This window comes from Solanum stenotomum, chromosome 1, assembly GCF_019186545.1.
Source record: "Solanum stenotomum isolate F172 chromosome 1, ASM1918654v1, whole genome shotgun sequence".
In the NCBI taxonomy this organism is placed as follows: domain Eukaryota; kingdom Viridiplantae; phylum Streptophyta; class Magnoliopsida; order Solanales; family Solanaceae; genus Solanum; species Solanum stenotomum.
In genome coordinates, this window is record NC_064282.1 from 70,968,827 (window position 1) to 70,991,555 (window position 22,729).

The following is a 22,729-nucleotide window of genomic DNA, read 5'->3' on the forward strand; positions in this document are numbered from 1 at the left end:
AAACTTGCTCTATTTGCTTACTTCTAGTTGTAGTAGTCATAAATTGGTTACCGAAATCCCCTTATTTGACATTAATTATCAAAAACTTGTAATTTACTTTAATGTTGCGAAATTTTTACCTCTACAAATGATCAGAACATCATTTTATTTCTTCATCAAATTCTTTATTGTATCACTCCCTGTGGGATTGACCTCAACTCTTAGTTAGGTTTATACTTGTTAGAAACCACCTACACTTAGAATTGGATGAAGTGTAGTTGAGCGTTACAAAAAATGGCTCCGCTGCCGGGGAGTGGTATATAAAATTCTTTTATTGAAGGTTTGTCATGAACTGCTTTTTTTGTAGCTTATCTTATCAGTGTTCTTTGTTGGTTTCTCTTAAACAGGTGAAGAGATGAGTGTAAATGGAAGTAACGCCACCCAACTTGAGAAAAATGATGACATCGGTAATTTGCATGATGTCAATGAGGATTAGTTGGGAAGTGTGGGTGCTATCTGATTGTCTTCGACTATGGGAAATGCGGTGTTCCATATGACCAGCACTATGTTGCAGCTGTTGCAAACGAAGGGTCTCTTAAGAGGACTTGATCATGAAGACCCTCATGACCACATCCAAAACTTTGTGGATGTGTGTGGGCCATTTTCTTTCATAAACATAACCCAGGAGTCAGTTCGGCTTCTGTAACACCCCATATCCGAGATAGGGAAGTTAACAGATTTCAGAATTTCTAAGTGCCATCCACGAGGGACAACCATGGCCCGTGGTATGGGCCACGGACCATAGGTGAGTCTGTGGATGGGTACCTCTGGAAATGTCCAGGCATGGACCACGGCGGGACTTACGGACCGTAAGTTGGTCTACACCACATGGTCTAGTGGCAGTAGGTCAAGGCCAAAGTCTTTGAATCTACTTACGGACTTGCAGGACAGACCGTAGGTCCACCCATGGTCCGTCGATGGTGGTGTCATGGGTCCAGGGAATAGTCTCTAACCACAAACCACAGCTCACCAGTACTGTCCATCCACGGTCCATCGACTGGGTCCGTCAGTTGGTAGGTCAGTGGCAGTTGACAACTTACTTAGGGGAAGTTGAGTCTTTTCCTAATTAATTAGTTCCTATAATACGTCATTTTGCCTAAGTATAAGACCCCTATATAAGGCTTTACCCCCTGAATTCACCCCATCTAATTCATTCTTTCAAATTCCCCAAAAGAAATCAAATCTCCTCTCAAATATTCTCTCTCTAGAAAACTTGAAGAAGACGAAGAAGGATTCATCTAGGGTTTCAAGCTAAGGGTCAAGTTCCTCCATTGAAGGCTAGCATTTGGAGCCAAGGTATGATAGCTTTCTTCCATGGATACCTTTCATCCATGTAGTTCCTTCAAAATCCAATTTCAAAATATAGAAATCCCCATTTGTTAGGGCTTGATTCAAAAATCATAGGTTCCTTTCAAACTTGATTCTAATGGTTAAATTATGTTATAATAATCATGAATTGATGATTTCCTATGGTTTTTATTATGTATCCCCGAGAACCCATGTAATTCCCATAATTCTCAATTATGATCTTATAATGTGGGTCTTTGTTGATGAAAGATGAATTGTTTGAATTGATGCATAAGGTGATAGATTTACATGAAATTATAATGAAATCCATGTCTAATGTTTGAATTCTAGATGTGATGATTGAAAGTAGATTTTGAACCTTGAAAGAGTAAGCATGAGATTATGCATGTGTTTATGAGATCTATGTAAATGCATTAGGGACACTTTGAGAGTAAAGTGTCAATGATTATGTTGTTGTTGTGGGATGATTTAAAAGTTATTCTCATGAACTCATATGAATATTAATGTAAATTTTTTTCTCACAATAGTAAGGATTCTAAGGTTGAAAGTCTTTTATCGTCTAATTGAATCTAAGAGTAAAAGTGATCATAGATGGTGATGAGTTCTCACACATGATCTAATGAGCTAACTTGGATTGGTTGTCAAGGACATCCTCCCATGAGACATGAGCTAAGTTAAGACTTAATTACTATTTGTGGGATTTATGCTTAGCACCGAGTGGATATTTAAATGAGATGGAGGTTCACACGAAGTTGAGTGCGGGCTCCAAATGGGAACTCTCACGTAGTAGAGTCTGGGTTTTCCAAGTATGTTTCATGAGATAAAAGCCTTCACGTAGTTGATGTCCGAGTTTCTAGTAGCAATCTATGTATCTCATAACTACACGTCCCCGTAGGTTATTAACTAGTGGATCCACCTAAGCTAATATTACCAGTTCTACCTAGGCAAGTAGACCAACCCTTTTTAGTGAGGGAGTCACCGGATTTCATGTTAAACTTCACATGGTCTCTTATCGGTTAAGGCTTATTCCCACATCAAGACTAATAATGAACTAAGACATGCTTAAAGAAGCATCTCGTACTGTTCAAAGTAATGATGAACTAAAATATGCTTAAAGAAGTGTCTCGTAGTGTTCAAAGGCTTTAAAGATGATGCTACCTTTCATTGAAGATGATGTTATGACTTATGTTTTCCAACTATCTCTATGATGATGTTAAACTTGATAAATTGCATGCTTTGAAATGAAATGTCCCTTTTAGCATGTTCTAAATGTTTTATGCATATTTATCATACCTAGTGCATTTTTGTATTAACACATACTCTTGCCTACATTTTCCCCAAATATAGGGTCCGACAGTGAGGGTCAGTTTCGTGGCTAGGTATTGATCTTGAGATTCCAAGCTTTGGTGAGTCCTCATTCTTCGAGGACAGAGTTATTGTTTTAGTTTCCATTTCTTGTATTTTTTTTTGGGACATAATGAATGGGATAGGCCCAATTTCATTCTATATTGTAGTAGATGGCGATGAGGAGGCAATGTGTCTAGACTTCCGCTTTTGTTTATGAAAACTTATTAGACTTGAAATATGTTTTACTCTAAATTATTCTATTTCTTATGTTATGAGGACTAAGTGGCTTGTATGGAGTCCTTCGGGGATCTATACGCCATGTTACATCTAGGGGGTACCCCTGGGTGGTGACAAACTTGGTAATCGAAGCACAAGGTTTAGAATGGTCATAGGATGATGTCTCATAAGCCACATCTAGTGGAGTCTTGTTCATGAATGTGAAGCGCGCCACATTTATGAATTATATGCTACAAGATGATTAGGAAACTCCACTTCTTTCATTACTCTAAAGTCCTGCCAAAGAGTTTATCTCTATTAAGTCTCATTCCTAATCCTTATCCTATGTTCTTTAGGATATAAATACTAGAAGGGATACTAGAAGGATGGAGGGTGACAATGTAGAACAAGGAGCTCCTCCCTAAGCTCCTCAAGCTTCGATAAACCCTTTGGCCGAGAACATAAAAAATGTGAAGGTGAGGTCGCCTTTTCAAATGTTGGCCCAAGCTGTGATGGCATAAGCCAATAGAGAGGTGATAGTCCCCGTGAACTCAAGTGTGGGTACGAAGGCTTCAAGAGTAAGGGACTTTATAAGAATGAACCCTCTAGAATTTTATGGCTCCAAAGTTGAAGAGGACCCTCAAGAGTTTATCGATAGGGTCTATAAGGTGCTTGCTATTATGGGGGTATCTCTAAAAGAGTAGGCGGAATTGGCCACTTATCAATTGAAGGGTATTGCTCAAGTGTGGTACGACCAATGGAAAGAGGCAAGGCGGTAGGAGTGGGTCCCATAGAGTGGGGAGTGTTTAAATCATCGTTTCTTGACAGGTTCTTTCTCCTTGAGATGAGGGAAGCAAAGGTGCAAGAGTTCATTAACCTTCGTCAAGAAAGTATGAGTATAAAGGAGTATGCCGTAAAGTTCACTCAATTGTCTAAGTATACTCCAACAATGATTGCGGATTCTAGGGATAAGATGAGTAAGTTTGTGGCGGGTTTATCCGATATGGTGGTGAAAGAGTGCCATACCGCCATGCTCATTGATGACATGGACATCTCTGATCTAATGGTCCATGCACAATATATTGAGGAGGGGAAACTCAAGAAAAAGTCTAGGGAGGTAAAAAAGGCTAGGACCGGTGATGAACACTTCTCTAATGCAAAGTCCGATGGACATGGTCGACCTAGATTTAGGCAAAGGTTTTCTGGTAAAGGTTCCTCCAATAGGTTTAATAAGGATATGGTGTTTAACCCTAAACCTCAAAGAGGGAATGTAGGTAGTTCTTCTTTAGCTAGGTCAAATTTCTATAAATGTGGAAGGCAACATGATGGTAAGTGCCTAGCCGACATATATGGTTGCTATGGTTGTGGAAAGAGTGGTCACAAGATGAGGTATTACCCGATGCTTAAGGCAAGAGGGAGAGAGGGCAGACAAGCTCCTCCCAGCAGTTTGAATTCTAATGCTCCAAAGAAAAAACCACTTATATGCTCTCAAAACCCAACGTGTCCATGGGAGTTCTCCAGATGTAGTTACTGGTATGTTAAAGGTTTTTCAAATTGATGTATACGCATTGCTTGATCCCGGTGCTACTTTGTCCTTTGTGATGCCGTATGTGGCTATGATGTTTAATGTGCTCCCTGATATATTGTTAGAACCTTTTTCTATCTCTACTCCTGTTGGTGATTCTGTGGTGGCTAAAAGGGTTTATAGAAAGTGTCGCATTTCCATATCCCATAGAATTACTCTTATTGACTTGGTAGAGCTTGACATGATAGCTTTTGATATTATCCTTGGGATGGATTGGTTGCATTCTTGTTATGCTTCGATAGATTGTTGTCACGACCCAGGGGTACACCATAGATGTAACATGGCATACTTGACCCCGAAGGGTTCTCATACAGGACCTTAGCATATCACAACATAAGATAATAGAAAAGTACAGAAAATGTAAAAACTTTTATCCATACATTCAAAGTCTTTTCATAAAATGCAAGCGAAAGTCTTTCTACACTGTCTCAAACCATCTAAACTCAACTTGAATTAAAACCTTTGGGACACATCCCATATAATAGTCTCATGACATGAAATAAAATAAATAAAGGAAATGGTAGGTTTGTCCTCGAAGGTATGAGGACTCACCAAGATCTTCAACTCCTTTGCTCCTTAGACACCTATCTCCAAGAATAGAACTCAAGTTTCCAAACCCTACATTTGATTAGAATGTAGGTAAAGTATGCGTTAGTAGAAAATGTACTAAATATGTTAGCTAGCATAATCATCAGAGAATAAGACAAGGGTTAGTCAATATAAGACATAATCCATAATCATATGAAATACTTCATGAAACATAATCTATATGTTTAAGAGACAATATCATAATAATAAGCAAAGTCTCCAACATAAGCATGATACAAGAATTATTCAAATCTTAGTCATCTATACCATAATAGGACTACTCTCAAGTAACTTAAAAGCATACTTGTGCAATGCATGAATAGCATCCCATAATACCACCTAAGCTGAGTATCCCTTTTTGGTCATCTTAATCTTAGTCTATATACATGGTCAAGTCTTAAGCTTTTCTACCATAAGGGCACTATACTCTTAAGTAACCTCAAAGCACACTTGTGAATGCATGAAAGGCATCCCATAATACCCCTCACACTAAGTATAACCTTGAAGTCATCGTAGTCATTCTTACCCCTTTTTGGACTCATTATCAGTTTAATTCATATAGACAAGGGAAATATCAACTTTAGTTAATCCAATCATGGAAGGCAACTATAGCAACAATCCATCAAAGCATACCACATGTAAGACAACACGCATTAGGTAACCTTAAGTCATACTTGTGGAATGCATGAATGGCATTCTATACTACCATTCATACTAAGTAATTCTTTAGGTCATCCTACTCAAGTTCTTTAGTTATGGACTAGTCACTTTTTGAAAGCATTGGAACACTAGGAGGTACTTTATTAAACCTATCTTAGTTCCTCATCATTTTGAACCCTAAGATATACTACATTAAGTACATCTTAGTTAATTTAGTTTGAACTCTAGGAGATGCTACTTAAAGCATAATCTTAGTTCACTAAGGTTGAACCTTAGGAGATGCTTCTTCAAGAACAATCTTAGTTCATTAAGTTTTGTTGGACTCTACGAGATGCTTTCTCAAGCATAATCTCAGACCACTAATTATGTTGGACTCTAGGAGATGCTTTCTCAAGAATAATCTTAGTCCATGAGGTTCAAACTCTAGGAGATGCTACATTAAGCATAATATTAGTTCATTAATAATCTTGTATCAATTGGGATATAGCCTTAACCGACATGTGAACATATGAGCGATCACACGATCCCTCACAGTGTTACCCACACCGTCAAGAATTAGCCCACTTGCCTATGGTAGAACCGGTTTGTTAGCTTACTTAGATTCACTAGATAATTTCCTACGGGGCACATAGTTATGGGATACGGAGATTGCTACTAGAAACTCAAAACTCCATTAGGTAAAGTCTTCCATATCATGAGACTCAGTTTGGGAAAGCCAGACTATTCTAGGAAGAGATCCCATGTTGGAAGCCTAAAGTCAACTAGGTGGGAACTTCCATGGAACCCTAAAGTCAACTAGGTGGGAACCTCCTTCTCATTTCAGTATCCACGCGGTGCTAGGCCTAAATCGCACAAGATAAACATGAAGTCTCTACATCGACTCAAGTTTATGGATAGATGTATTTGACAACCAATTTATGCTAATTCACTAAAATACCTCTTTAGACCATGTGTGAGCAACTATGAACATCCCTGACCTAGGTATGAAGGATCTATAGCCTTAGGTTCAATTAGGTGAGAAAAGCCCTTCAACCCTAGAACCATTACTTTATGTTAGGTTCATACTCATGCCTAACATCATGTCTAGAATTCTACATTAGAGAAGAATATCATTATGACTCAAGTGATTCTATAACTTCCTACCATCTATCATTCCTAAGGTGAATTAGGCAGGTAAAGGTATTTCATCACAATTCTATTCATTAGCCTTCTACTCACATTTAGACTTTACTCTCAAAGCCTTAACACATCTAGTTCATCACATTGGCTTTACTCCCAAAGCCTTAACACATCTAGTTCATCACATTGGCTTTACTGTCAAAACTCTAGTGATCAACATTCATGACTACAAGCCCTACACTGAAGCTTTTATTTCTTTGTATCCTCATTCATACCTAGATTTTGTGTTATTTCAATCACATTCTTCATTGCTAGGTGATTTTAGTTATAATTTATCATACAGGTTCAACTTCAAACTTTACAAGTCAAGATCCATCATATATGATATAGTCTAGTTCAATTTATGTCTATATGTTCCTAACCTTGAACAATTACTACACATGATATTAATTTTAGAAGATCACTTATGAATCATCAATTTCACCTTTTATGGCATAAACCTACACAATATCAAATTCATCAATTAGACTAGGTTAACCATATAAATCACACAAATTCATCATAATATCACAATTAAATACTAAATCAACCATAATTATGTATTATCCACTTGATTGGAATCATACTTTACCACTACCCATAATGTAGAAAGAAACCCTAGCTAGATTGGGGGTTTTGTCTTCACAATTGGGGAAAACCTAGGCGACTCTATGGATGGAAGAACCCATAGATGTATAAGCTAACATACCTTAGGAAGATTCACCACTAGATTGAAGAAAAAAGGCTGCTCCTTCAACCCTAGACTTGACCTTCTTCTTCTTCTTCAATGGAGTTTTAGAGAGAGAATTATTTGGGGGAAACTTAATTATGATTTTTGTGTTGGGGATTTATGAAATGTTAAGGGTTAGTTAATACTTTAATAACCCTTATATTGGTCTACTATATCAATATAAACCGACCCTACAATAAACTAACTAAAATAGGAATTACCTAAACTAACCCTCACCTTGGACAAAACATGGCAGAATTGCAGGCCATGACCTATAGTCCGTGTGTGAACCTACTGGCCGTCCTGCAAGTCCGTAGGTCCATAGTCCGCAGCTCACTTCTAAGGTCTTGACCCACGACCAGGACCTACCGGACGTGGATGTAATATAGCGTACTTGACCCCAAAGGGGTCTCATACAAGCCCTTAGCATATCTCAACATAAGATAATAGAAAAGTACAAAAACTTTAAAAACTTTTATCCATACAATCAAAGTCTTTTCATAAAATGCAAGCGGAAGTCTTTCTACACTTTGTCTCAAATCATCTAAACTCAACTTGAATTAAAACCTTTGGGACACAGCCCATACGATAGTCTCATGACATGAAATAGAAGATAAAAAAGAAATGGTAGGTTTGTCCTTGAAGCTATGAGGACTCACCAAAATCTTCAACTCCTTTGCTCTTTCGAAACCTATATCCAAGAATAGAACTCAAGTCTCCAAACCCTACATTTGATTAGAATGTAGGCAAAGTATTCATTAGTACAAGATGTACTAAATATGTTAGCTAGCAAAATCATCAGAGAATAAGACAAGGGTTAGTCAATATAAGGCATAATCCATAATCATATGAAATACTTCATGAAACATAAACTATAAGCATAAGAGACAATATCATAATAATAAGCAAAGTCTCCAACATAAGCATGATACAAGCATTATTCAAATCTTAGTCATCTATACCATAATAGGACTACTTTCAACTAACCTAAACACATACTTGTGCAATGCATGAATAACATCCCATAATACCACCCAAGCTAAGTATCCCGTTTTGGTTATTATAATCATAGTCTATATACATGGTCAAGCCTTAAGCTTTTCTATCATAAGGAGACTATACTCTTAAGTAACCTCAAAGAATACTTGTGAAATGCATGAAAGGTATCCCATAATACCCCTCACACAAAGTATAACCTTGAAGTCATCATAGTCATACTAACCCCCTTTTGGTCTCATTATTAGCTTAATTAATATAGACAAGGGAACTATCATCTTTAGTCAATCCTATCATGGATGGCCACTATAGCAACAATCCATGAAAGCATACCTCATGTAAGACAACACTCATTAGGTAACCATAAGTCATACTTGTGAAATGTATGAATGTCATCCCATACTACCATTCATACTAAGTTATTTTTTTGGTCATCCTACTCAAGTTCTTTCCTTAGGGACTACTCCCTTTTTAAAAGCATTGGAACATTTGGAGGTACTTTATTAAACCTATCTTAGTTCCTCATCATTTTGAACCCTAGGATATACTACATTAAGTACATCTTAGTTCATCAAGTTTAAACTCTAGGAGATGCTACTTAAAGCGTAATCTTAGTTCACTAAGGTTGAACCCTATGATATGCTTCTTCAAGTACAATCTTAGTTCATTAAATTTTTTTGGACTCTAGGAGATGCTTTCTCAAGTATAATCTTAGACCACTAATTATGTTGGACTCTAGGAGATGCTTCCTCAAGCTTAATCTTAGCCCACGAGGTTTGAAATCTAGTAGATGCTACATTAAGCATAATCTTAGTTCATTACTAATCCTGTTTTAATTGGGATATAGCCTTAACCGACATGAGAACATATGAGCTATCACATGATCTCTCATGGTGTTACCCACACCGTCATGGGTTGGTCCACTTGCCTAAGGTATAACCGGTTTGTTAGCTTAGTTGGATCCACTATCTAACTTTCCTACGTGGCACGTAGTTATGGGATACGAAGATTGCTACTAGAAACCCAAAACTCCACTAGGTGTTCCATTTCATGAACACACTCTGGGAAATCCTGACTCTTCTAGGTGAGAGATCCAATGTTGGAAGTCCAAACTCAAGTAGGTGGGAACATCCATGGAACCCCAAAGTCAACTAGGTGGGAACCTCCATCTCATTTCAATATCTACTCGGTGCTAGGCCTAAATCCCACAAGATAATCATTAAGTCTTTACTTTGACTCAAGTTTATGGAAAGTTGTCCTTGACAACCAATCCATGCTAATTCACTAAAATTCCTGTTTAGACCATGTGTGAGCAACTATCACCATCCATGACCTAGGTATGAAGGCTTTATAGCCTTAGGTTCTATTCGGTGAGAAAAGCCCTTCAACCCTAGAACCATTACTACATGAGAACCCTTTTTATGTTAGGTTAATACTCTTGCCTAATATCATGTCTAGAATTCTATAATAGACGAGAATATCATCACGACTCAAGTGATTCTATCACTTCCTACCATGTATCATTCCTAAGGTGAATTAGGTAGGTAAAGGTCTTTTATCACAATTCTATTCATTAGCCTTCTATTCACATTTAAACTTTACTCTCAAAGCCTTAACACATCTAGTTCATCACATTGGCTTTACTCTCAAAACCCTAGTGATCAACATTCATCACTACAAGCCCTACACTCAAGCTTTTACTTCTTACTACCTTCATTCATACCTAGATTTCAAGGTATTTCAATCACATTCTTCATTTCTTGGCGATTCTAGCTATAATTCATCATAAAGGTTCAACTTCAAACTTTACAAGAAAAGATACATCATATATGATAAAGTCTAGTTCAATTCATGTGTATATGTTCCTAACTTTGAACAATTACTGTACATGATTTTAATTTTAGAAGAACACCTATGAATCCTCAATTTCACCTTTCATGGCATAAACCTACACAATATTAAATTCATCACTTAGACTAGGGTTAACCATATAAATTACATAAATTCATCATAATATCACAATTCAATACTAAATCAACCATAATTAAGTATTATCCACTTGATTGGAATCATACTTCACCTCTACCCACAATGTAAGAAGAAACCCTAGCTAGATTGGGGTTTTGTTGTCACAATTGGGGAAAACCTAGGGGGCTCTATAAATAGGCTAACATACCTTGAGAAGATTCACCACAAAATTGAAGAGAAAAGTCTGCTCCTTGAACCCTAGACTTGACCTTCTTCTTCTTCAATGGAGTTTTAGAGAGAGAATTATTTGGGGGAAACTTAGTTATGATTTTTGGGTTGGGGATTAATTTATGAAGTTTTAAGGGTTAGTTAATAGCTTAATAACCCTTATATAGGTCTACTAAATCAATATAAACTGAACCTACAATAAACTATCTAAAATAGGAATTACCGAACCTAACCCTCACCTTGGCCGAAACTTGGCAGATTTGCAGGCCATGACCTACGCCCATGACCTATGGCCGTAGGTGGACCTACTGGACGTCCTACAGGTCCCTAGTTCCATGGTTTGTAGCTCACTCTCAAGGTCTTTCCTCACGAGCAGGCCCTACGGGGCATGGATGGACCTACGCCCAGTAGGTCCCATCCGTAGGTCACTTAATTGGAAACTTGGGGACTATTTTGGGGTCCTCCTCAAGGACCCCTTCGGTGGTTCTTGGGGGGTGGGGGTCATACCTTGATGCCCTAACCCTAAAACATTCATTCTAAGTATGAGTATCAATTTTTACAATTTTAATCCTCATATCAAACTCCAGAACCCGAACACAAAGCTCTAGAACTCTCTAGNGGTCATACCTTGACACCCTAACCCTAAAACATTCATTCTAAGTATGAGTATCAATTTTTACAATTTTAATCCTCATATCAAACTCCAGAACCCGAACACAAAGCTCTAGAACTCTCTAGTTTAGCTCACTAGTTTCCGGGGTATTACAATTGCAGGACTCGAGTGGTCAGATTTCAGTTTCCAAATGAGCCTATCCTACTATGGAAGGGGGTAAATTCTATGCCTAGAGGTCAATTTGTTTCTTGTCTTGAACCTAGAAAGATGATGTCTAAAGGTTGCATCTACCATTTTGGTAGGGTGTGGGATGTATATTCTGAAACCCTACTCTTGAATCTGTCCCAGTAGTTAATGAATTCCCGAAAGTATTCCCCAATGATTTGCTCGGTATTCCTCCCGAGTGGGAAATAGACTTCAGTATTGACCTTCTCTCAGATATGCAACCTATCTTTATTCCTCCTTATAGAATGGCTCCGACAGAGTTAAAAGAGTTGAAAGAGAAACTAAAGGTTTTGTTGAATAAGGGTTTCATCCAACCAACTATCTCTCCATGGTGTGCTCCCGTGTTGTTTGTTAGGAAGAAGAATGGGTCTTTTCGAATGTTTTTTTATTATCGTCAATTGAATAAAGTGACCATTAAGAACAAGTATCCTCTTCCACTGCTAGATGACTTATTTGACCAACTTCAAGGAGCTGGTTATTTCCTAAGATTGATCGTCCTTTGGGTTATCACCAATTGAGGGTGAGAGGGGAAGATATTCCAACGACGGCTTTCTGAACCCGGTATGGTCATTATGAGTTTGTGGTAATGTCATTTGGGTTGACTAATACTCCAGTGGAGTTTATGGATTTGATGAATATTGTGTTTAGACAATACCTTGATATGTTCGTAATAGTGCTTATTGATAACATTTTGATTTACTCAAGAAGTGATAGCGATCATATTGACCATTTGAGAATTGTGTTGCAAGTTCTTAAGGACCAACACCTTTTTGCAAACTTTAGCAAGTGTGAATTTTGGCTAAGGTCCGTAGCATTTCTTGGGCATATTGTGTCAATCAAGGGTATTGCGGTAGATCCATAGAAGACGAATACGGTCAAGAGTTTGCCTAGACCTCTAACTCCGTCAGATATTATAAGCTTCTTAGGTTTGGTCGGTTATTATAGAAAGTTTGTTGATGGTTTTTCCTCCATTGCTTCTACTTTGATGGTTTTTACTCAAAAAAGGCTAAATTTATATGGTCAGAAGCTTGTGAGAAAAGTTTCCAAGAGTTGAAAGATAGACTTACTTCCGCTCCGGTGTTGACTTTATCGAGAGGTATGAATTGTTTTGTGGTGTATTCTGATGCCTCTAGAGTTGGATTGGGATATGTGCTTATTAAAAATGGTAAGGTGATTGCCTATTCTTCAAGGAAGCTTAAAATCCATGAGAAGAATTATCCTACCCATGACCTTGAGTTAGCAGCGGTTGTGTTAACCTTAAAGATATGGAGGAATTATTTGTATGGGGTTCATGTTGATGTTTTCACCGACCACAAGAGTCTAAAATATGTGTTTAGTCAAAAGAACTTGAATCTTAGCCAAAGAAGGTGGCTTGAGTTATTGAAAGATTATGATACGAGTGTCCTTTATCACCCCGGTAAAGCTAATATGGTAGTGGATGCTCTTAGTCGGTTGTCTATAGGTAGTGTGGCTTATGTGGATGAAGAAAAGAAAGAGTTGGTCTGAGATGTTCATAAGTTAGCTCGCTTAGGTGTGCAATTAGTAGATTCCATCAAGGACAGTACTATGGTTTATAATGGTTCCGAATCATCTTTTGTGATGGATGTGAAGGCTAAGCAAAGTCTTGATCCAATTTTGGTAGAATTGAAAGAAGCGGTGCTTAAGAAATCCGTTGAGGCTTTCTCCCAAGGGGGATATGGTGTGCTTAGATATCGACGCAATTTATGTGTTCCGGATGTTGTTGACTTGAGGGAAAAAATCCTAACGGAAGCCCATAGTTCTCGACATTCTATTCACCTGGGAGCCACTAAGATGTGCAATGATTTTCGAGAAGTCTATTGGTGGAATGGGATAAATAAAGATATTGCGGAATTTGTGGCCAAGTGTCCTAATTGTCAACAAGTTAATGTTGAGCATCAAAGACCGAGAGGTTTGTCCCAAGACATTGTTATTCCTACTTGGAAGTGGGAAGACTTGAATATAGACTTTATAGTTGATTTGCCTCGCACCCGGTGACAACATGACTCTACATGGGTGATAGTAGATCGGATGATGAATCAACTTATTTCCTTCCCGTCAAGGTTTCTCATTCAGCGGAAAACTATGCCAAGATGTACTTAAGAGAAATTGTAAAATTGCATGGAGTGCCTTTGTCCATTATTTTCGATCGTGGTACCCAATTCACTTCTCAATTTTGGAAGTCATTCCAAAAGGGTCTTGGTACCAAGGGTAAGCTTAGCATGACTTTTCATCCCCAAATCGATGGGCAAGAGGAGCGTACCATCCACACTTTGGAAGACATGTTGAGGGCTTGTGTGATCAATTTTAAGGGTAATTGGGATGACCATTTTCCATTTATTGAATTTGCCTATAATAATAGTTATCACTCGAGTATTGGTATGGCTCCATTTGAGGCTCTCTATGGTAGGAGGTGTAGATCTCCTGTAGGTTGGTTTGAGGTGGGTGAAGTTGCTTTGATAGGTCCGGAGCTAATTTATGAGGCCATAGAAAAAGTTTGGTTCATTAGAGAGAGGTTGAGAACGACTCAAAGTTGAAAAAAGTCTTATGTCGATGTTAGAAGAAGGGACCTTGAGTTTGATGTTCATGATTGGGTTTACTTGAAAAATATCACCTATGAAAGGTGTGATGAGGTTTCGTAAGAAAGGGAAGCTTAGTCCCTGGTATGTAGGCCCATATCAAATTTTGAGACGTGTTAGTAAGGTTGAGTATGAGTTAGCTATGCCAAATGAGTTGGCATCGGTGCATCCGGTTTTCCATGTCTCTATGCTTAGGAAGTGTGTTAGAGATCCAACATCCATAATTCCCCTAGAAGGGTTGGGAGTTGATGAAAGTCTCTTTTATGAGGAAGTTCTGGTTGAAATTTTGGACCGACAAGTTAAGTATTTGAGAAATAAAGAAGTTGCTTCCATAAAAGTGTTGTGGAGGAATCATTTAGTTGAGGGTTCTACTTGGGAGGCCGAGACCGATATGATGTCCCGATATCCTCATATTTTTCTTTCTACTCCTACTCTTGCTTGAGGTAATGAGTTCCTCTTGGTTATTTTATGTATAAGAGTCATGTGTGATTTATGTGTTTTCATGATTTTCTTATGTTATGCATGTTCAAGAAAAAGCTTATGTTTTGAAAGAAATGGCTTTTATGGCTTATTTTCCTCATGTTGTTGTGCATTGAGTATGAGTTCCCTAAAGACTTCATGAGATGATTGATTGAACATGCTTTAGTTATGCATTTGAGAGTGGATTACATATTGGCTCCATGATATTTTGTTGAGCATGCTTTTGAGCTTGGAGAAGGTAGTTCCTCCTAGAACATGAGAAATGTTGAAAGTTTCATGCATGATGGGTTGCTAGATGTAGTTCCTACTTCCTTGTGTTGCATTTGAGCATGTTCAGTTAGGAGTTGATGTTCCCTCCTTATTTATTTGCATTACATGCATAATGGGTTGATAGAGTTAGTTCACCCCTCTTGTGATGTTTTGAGAACATCCTAACTTGGAATCGATAGTTCTTCCTCGGTTGTGTGCTTTGCATTGATTAGGTTGGGTTGTTAGTTTCTCGCCTACTCTTTTAGAACCAGTTTAAATCTCATTCGAGGACGAATTATCCCAAGGGGGAGATATTGTAACAACCCCGTATCCGAGAGAGGAAGTAAATAGATTTTAGAATTTCCAGGTGCCATACATGAGGGTCAACCATGGCCCATGGTATGGGACACGGACCGTAGGTGAGTCCATGGATGGGTGCCTCAGGAAATGTCCAGGCATGGGCCACGATGGGACCTATGGACTGTAGGTCAGTCCACGCCCCGTGATCCATTGGCCGTAGGTTAGGGCCAAAGTCTCTATATCTACTCATGTACGTGTAGAATGAATCTTAGGTCCACCTACAGTCCGTCGATGGTTGTGTCGTGGGTCTAGGCAAAAGTCTCTGACCACCAACCACGGTTCACCAGGACGGACCGTAGGTCCATCCATGGCCTGTGGACTGGGTTCGTCGGTAGGTAGGTTGGTCGCAGCTGATAACTTACTTAGGGGTAGTTAGGTCTTTTCCTAATTAATTAGTTCCTATACTACGTCATTTTTCCTAAGTCTAAGACCCCTATATAAGGCTTTTTACCTCCCAAAAGAAATCAAATTACCTCCCAAATATTCTCACTAGAAAACTTGAAGAAGAAGAAGAAGGATTCATCTAGGGTTTCAAGCTAAGGGTTAAGTTCCTCTATTGAAGACTAGTATTTGGAGTCAAGGTATCATAGCTTTCATCCATGGAGTTCCTTCAAAATCCAATTTCAAAGGATAGAAATCCCGAATTGTTAGGGCTTGATTCAAAAGTCATGGGTTCCTCTCAAACTTGATTCTAATGTTTCAATTATATTATATTAAGAATGAATTGATGATTTCCTATGGTTTGTATGATTTATCCCCAAGAACCCATGTAATTCCCATATCTCTCAATTATGATCTTATATTGTGAGTCTTTGTTGATGAAAGAGGAATTTTATGAGTTGATGCATGAGGTGATAGATTCACATGAAATTATAATGAAATCCATGTCTAATGTTAGAATTCTAGATGTGATGATTGAAAGTAGGTTTTGAACCTTGAAAGAGTAAGTATGAGCTTATGCATGTTTTTATGAGATATACGTAAATGCATTAGGAACGCTTTAAGAGTAAAGTGTCAATGACTATGTTGTTGTTGTGGGTTGATTGAAAGGTTATTCTCATGAACTCATATGAACATTAATGTGAAATGTTTTCTCACAATAGTAAGGATTCTAAGGTTCAAAGGCTTTTATCACATAGTTGAATCTAAGAGTAAAAGTGATCATGGATGGTGATGAGTGCTCCTGCATGATCTACTGAGCTATAATAATGAGATAACTTGGATTGGTTGTTAAGGACATTCTTCCATGAGACATGAGCTAAGTTAAGACTTAATAACTAATTGTGGGATTTATGCTTAGCACCGAGTGGATATTGAAATAAGATAGAGGCTCACACGAAGTTGAGTCCGGGCTTCCAAATGGGAACTCTCACGTAGTAGATTCTGGGTTTCCCAAGTATGTCTCATGATATGGTACCCTTCATGTAGTTGATGTCCGAGATCCTAGTAGCAATCTCCTATCACGACCCAGGGGTACCCCCTAGATGTTTGACCCCGAAGGGGTCTCATACAAGCCATTAGCATATCATAACATAAGATAATATAAAAGTATGGAATATTTAAAAACTTTCATCCATACATTCGAAAACATTTTCATAAAGCAAACGGAAGTCTTTTTCTACACTTTTGTCTCAAACCATCTACTACAACTTTAGAACAAAACTCTTGAATAAAACACTTGGGAGGCAGGCCATATAAACGTCTAAAAGATAAGGAAATGACATAAAAGGAAAATAATGGGTTTGTCCTCGAAGGTATGAGGACTCACCAAATCTTCAATTCTTCTTGCTCCTTAGAAACCTAGCATCCAAAGGAACTCAATCTTCGAAACCCTACATTTGATTAGAATGTAGGCAAAGTATGCGTTAGTACAAAATGTACCAAGTATGATAGTTAGTACAACATCATAAGAGCATCTCAAAATCGTTACATAAGACATAAGCATAAAAGATAATAACATAGCCATAACATAATCTCCAACATAAGCATCATATAATCATAAGTCAACATAAGACATAGTTAATGAGCATAGGAGATAAATCATGTTCATGGCATAGTCTTTATTGACACCTTCATACTGCATTCTTCAACCCTTACTCTTTCATATTAAAAGGGAACGCGACATCAAGTCATACTTGTGCAAGGTATGAATGACATCCCCTAATACCATCCAAGCTAAGTACCCCTTCTTGGTCATTCTTGGGCATAGTCCACATTCATATTCAAAACTTAGGTCATGTCATAAGAGCTCTATACTCCTGAGTAACCTCAAGGCATACTTGTACAATGCATGGGTTGCATCCCATACTACCACATACACTAAGCATATCTTTGAAGTCACTCTATTCATACTTACCATTTGTAGGTGTCATTCTTGACCTACTTCATATAGACAAGGAACTATCATCTTGAGTCAATCATATCATGAAAGGCAACTATAGCAACAATCCAAGCTAAGCATACAACGCATAAGAGAACACTTCATAAGTAGCTTAAAGTCATACTTCTGCCATGTATGAATAGCATCCGTTACTACCATTCACACTAAGTACTTCTTTAGTCTAGCTTACTCAATGCTTACTATTTATCATTCTAGACTATCAAAGAATAGCACCCTACTAGGCTAGACCTAACTACCATGGAAAACACAATATCATGCAAACCAAGCTATACAAGGAAGAGAACAAGTATTCCAACCTAGCTACCATGCAAACATTCAATATAATGCTTACTACTCTTAAGGGAGTATGAACTATCAACCCTAAGCTACCCTTAGAAGAGTATGAATCCTCAATCCTAAGCTACCCTTAGGAGAGTATGAATCCTGAATCCTAGGCTACCATGCCTACTCTAATTCAAGCTAAAATGAAAAGCATCCTACAAATGCTAATTCAAGCTAACCTTAGGATAGTATGGTTCCTCCATCCCAAGCTACCATGAGACCTTCTAACCCATGCTACTTAAGTCAAACTATACATGAAGGGATCATATGTCACAACTTCAAGCTATTCTATTCTAACATGATTTGATTCATTTAAGTGATTAACCTTTCAGTCTAGAACCATTCTATGTTAGAAGACCTTTCACATTCTACATACAAGCATTCATATAGTTCTAGGTAGATCATTTGGGTAGAAGCCTTCCACCACAACTCTATCTATTTGTATACCAATTTTACGCAAGCTATCTCATCATATTAGACTTACTCTATAAGCCCTAGTGATCATCGTCTTTGATTTCAAGCCCTACTCACAAGATTTTCTCTACAATCATCATATATGATTAGATCACAAGACATAATAATCACAAGCCTTAGTCATAGGTAATTCTAGTCATAATTCATCATAAAGTCCCAAATTCAATCACTACAATTCATGATCTATCATACATTCATAAATCTAGTTTAATTCATGATTTCATATTCCTATTCTTGAACAAGTTCTATACATGAAAGCAATTTTAGAAGATCTATCAAGAATCATAAATTTCTCTTCACAAAGTCATAAACCCACATAGTTTGATTTCTACGGTTAACCATGGAATTCACATAAATTCATCATAATATCATGAATAAACACTAAGTTAGCCATAAATAAGTATTATCCAACGAATTGGAGTCATACCCAACTAAACCCATATATTGGAAGAAACCCTAGCTTAGGTTGGGGTTCTTCTTCACAAATTTGGGGAATTTTAGGGGACTCTATGGGTGGAAGAACCCATAGATGAATAAGATAAACATACCTTTAATCAAAGCCCTAACACAAACTTTCAACAATAGAGGTTTGGTCTTGGTCCAAGCTTCAAGGTCTATCTTCTTCTTCAAGTCTTGGGTTTTCGAGAGAGAGAAATATTTTAGTGGAGAGTGTTTTGGTGTCTTGATTCATAATGACTTAGTTGGGGAGGTTAATGAATTAAAATAGTCTATCTAGGTGTATAAATTCCATATAAAATGACCCCCACTTAAAACTAATCAAAAAGGAATTTTCTATTTTAGCTGTCATTAGGCAGCCATGGTGCCAGGCACCACGACTGGGCTCACGAGCCGTGATCAAGACCACGAGCCTTTTTCCTATCTGTGGTCCCTTTGACAGTGTCTTGGACAATGAGTCTTGGCCTAAAAAAACTAAGGCATGATCACGAGACCTCCCACGATCCGTGGTCAAGACCACGGTCCATGGTGATGGTCGTGGTCTCTTAGGCAGTAGCTAGTCCCCAAGGCCTTTTCTCCCACAAACCTAAGGGGTCTTCACGAGCCCCTTCACGGACTGTGGTCAAGACCACCGGTCATGAAGGTGGTCGTGGACCTTGGGCAGTGCTTGGCCAAGTTTGGAGTAGCCTTGGCCTTTGGCTTAGGCTTTGCCCCTTTGCCTTGGCACTTGCTCTTACAACCCTCAATCGAATCCTAGGTGGTCTTCTATACTACGGGGTCTAACATGTACCTTGAATTTCAACCACTAAACCTCTCATTCTATGCACGGGAAGTCTCTTCTACGAATCTAACCCTCAACATCAAACTCTAGAACCCTAGATTGAGGCAGTAGTTTGGTCTACTAGTTTTCGAGGTGTTACATCTTTGTATATCTTAACTATGTGCCCCCGTAGGTTATTAGCCAGTGGATCCACCTAAGCTAAGAGCTACCGGTTTTACCTTAGGCAAGTAGACCAACCTTTTTTGGTGAGGGAGTCACCGAATTCCATGTTAAACTTCGCATGGTCTCTTGTCAGTTAAGGCTTATTCCCACATTAAGACTAATAATGAACTAAGACATGCTTAAACAAGCATCTCGTAGTGTTCAAAGTAATGATGAACTAAGATATGCTTAAAGAAGTGTCTCCTAGTGTTCAAAGGCTTTAAAGGTAACACTAGCTTGCATTGAAGATGATGTTATGACTTATGTTTTTTAGCTATCTATATGATGATGTTTAACTTGATAAATTTTATCCTTTGAAATGACATGTCTCATTTAGCATGTTTTAAATGTTTTATGCATAGTTATCATACCTAGTGCATTTTTTTACTAACCCATACTCTTGTCTACATTTTTCCCAAATGTAGGGTCCGACAGTCATGGTCAATTTCGTGGCTAGGTGTTGATCTTGAGATTTCGAGCTTTGGTTAGTCTTCATGCTTCTAGGACAGAGTTATTGTTTTAGTTTCCATTTCTTGTACTTCCTTTTTGAATATGATGTATGGGCTAGGCCCATTTTCATTCTATATTGTAATAGATGGCTATGATGAGACAATGTGTATAGACTTCCACTTTCATTTATGAAAACTTTTTAGACTTGAAATATGTTTTATTTTAAATTGTTCTTATGTTATAAGGACTAAGTGGCTTGTATGGAGTCCTTCGGGGTTCTAAACGCCATGTTACATCTATGGGGTTCCCCTAGGTCGTGACAACTTTGTTTGTTCCCCTTCTCTCTAATGGAGGAGGCAACAAAGTGGCTGGCCGATTTACCAAGAGAATAAATCACATCTTGGGAGGAGTTCACTGATGTGTTTTATGTAAGGTTTTTTCCTCCTTCGAAGATGGTGAAGTTGAGTGATAATATTCAGAACATCAAGTGAGTGGATGACAAACCTATTCATGAGACATGGTTGAGGTTCCAGAAGGTGCTGCTCCAATGTCCAACTCACGGACTACTTGTTACAATATTTTTACCGGAGCCTCAGCTCTGTCAACAAAGGTGTGGCAGACCAACTCATTCGAGGAGGAATCATACAACAACCGTTTGACGTAGTATGTACCCTTCTTGATAAGATGCCAAAAATTAATCGTGCTTGGTACACTAGAGAAGATCATGTGTCCCCTTTAAACTTTGGGATGACAAAGGAACAATTGGAAAAGAAACAAGAGTAAGATCAAAACATGGCCAAGATAATGACCAAAATGGACCAATTAACGGAACATGTCATGGGAAGTGGTTCCAAGGTTGTGAATGCGGTCGGAATTAGTGGAGTAAATCATAATGAAGCACACTTTGAGGCCATGTACAATGAAAAGGTGCATATCTTAGCAAATCAGGCAGGACGTTCTCGTCCAAACTGTCCAAGGTCGGGCAGGACTCAAGGTTGGAACATGGAGCGCGATGATGGATGGAGAGACCGAGATAGGGAATGGCGTGACTATGGTACAAATTAGAGGCAGGGAGATGGAGATAAAGAACGATAGTGCCTCCCCATGAGTGTCAAAAGCCAAAAGAGCCATGGGCTGATCCAAAAATTTCCACACCGAAGATATGATTGCTCATATTCTCAAAAAATTGGAAGGATCAGACAAGGTGCTAAAGGAAATGAAAGATGACGTCTCTTCTCTAAACCAAACAGTTACTTCACACTCAGTGTCTAATAAGCAGCTGGAAACACAGATGGATAAAATCTCGGTTCATTTGAATCCAAGGCCAAAAGGAGGTTTACTGAGTGATATCATGGTTAACCCTAAGAATGAAGCTTGAAAGCATGTCATTGTCGTGCAACAACGTTAAATAAGGTGATTCTTGGGAGGCAACCCAAGTTTTAGTTTTTGTTACTTGAAAAATAGTTGTTGGATGTGCAGGTTAAAAAATTCAACTTTTTGGATAAATAGGCAATTGGACGAGCTTATGACCCATTCGGCGTATCACCGAGTGAGTCAGTGAGCCCAATGTGGATTGCCTTTTTCACCAACCAAAAGGTTGGAGTTCAGGTAACTTCGTCGGGGAAAGTGCCAATCAGTGAATGGGTCGGTGACATAAGTAGACATCGCCGATCGAGGTGCGAGCTGAAGAGTCAAAAGGCTTCCAACAATTTTAAATTCAAAACTCCTCTTTATTTTGAATTTTTCGACTCTTGAACTCTTTCACTTTAATTTTAGATCACAGTTTGTGTCATATTTTTGCGCGGGAGTCATTGTGTGATTGAAATTCTTTGGTTGTTTTCACCTTTTCCCGCATTGTGCATTTATCTGCTTCTGAGGTTGGTGTCTTGAATTTGCTTAAATTTCTTATCGTATCCTAAACATGTTCGTATAGTTTCTAGATCTTTTGTATGCCTTTGCTTGATTAATTTATTAGTTAAATATTGTTGGGTGAATCGAGCATGATCAATTTTCATCCTGTTTAAGTTTGAATTCTGTGTTTAAATTGCTTAAAATTGGGGGTGTGTAATTTCAGCTTGTTGGGTTTGGTGCGGGTGAAGTCTAACTAACCCAAATTGCACTAAACAACGTAATTTTCCCAATGGTATATCGGGTGAGGTCATTCTTAAAGGCAAACGACATTGATTGGTCGATTCTAGACAAATTGGGGGAAGTCTAAGTACCCCGGGGTTGGTAATGATATGGGATAGGCTTTACTTGCATAAAATGGGTCTTTAATTTGGTTATCGTAGGCTGTAC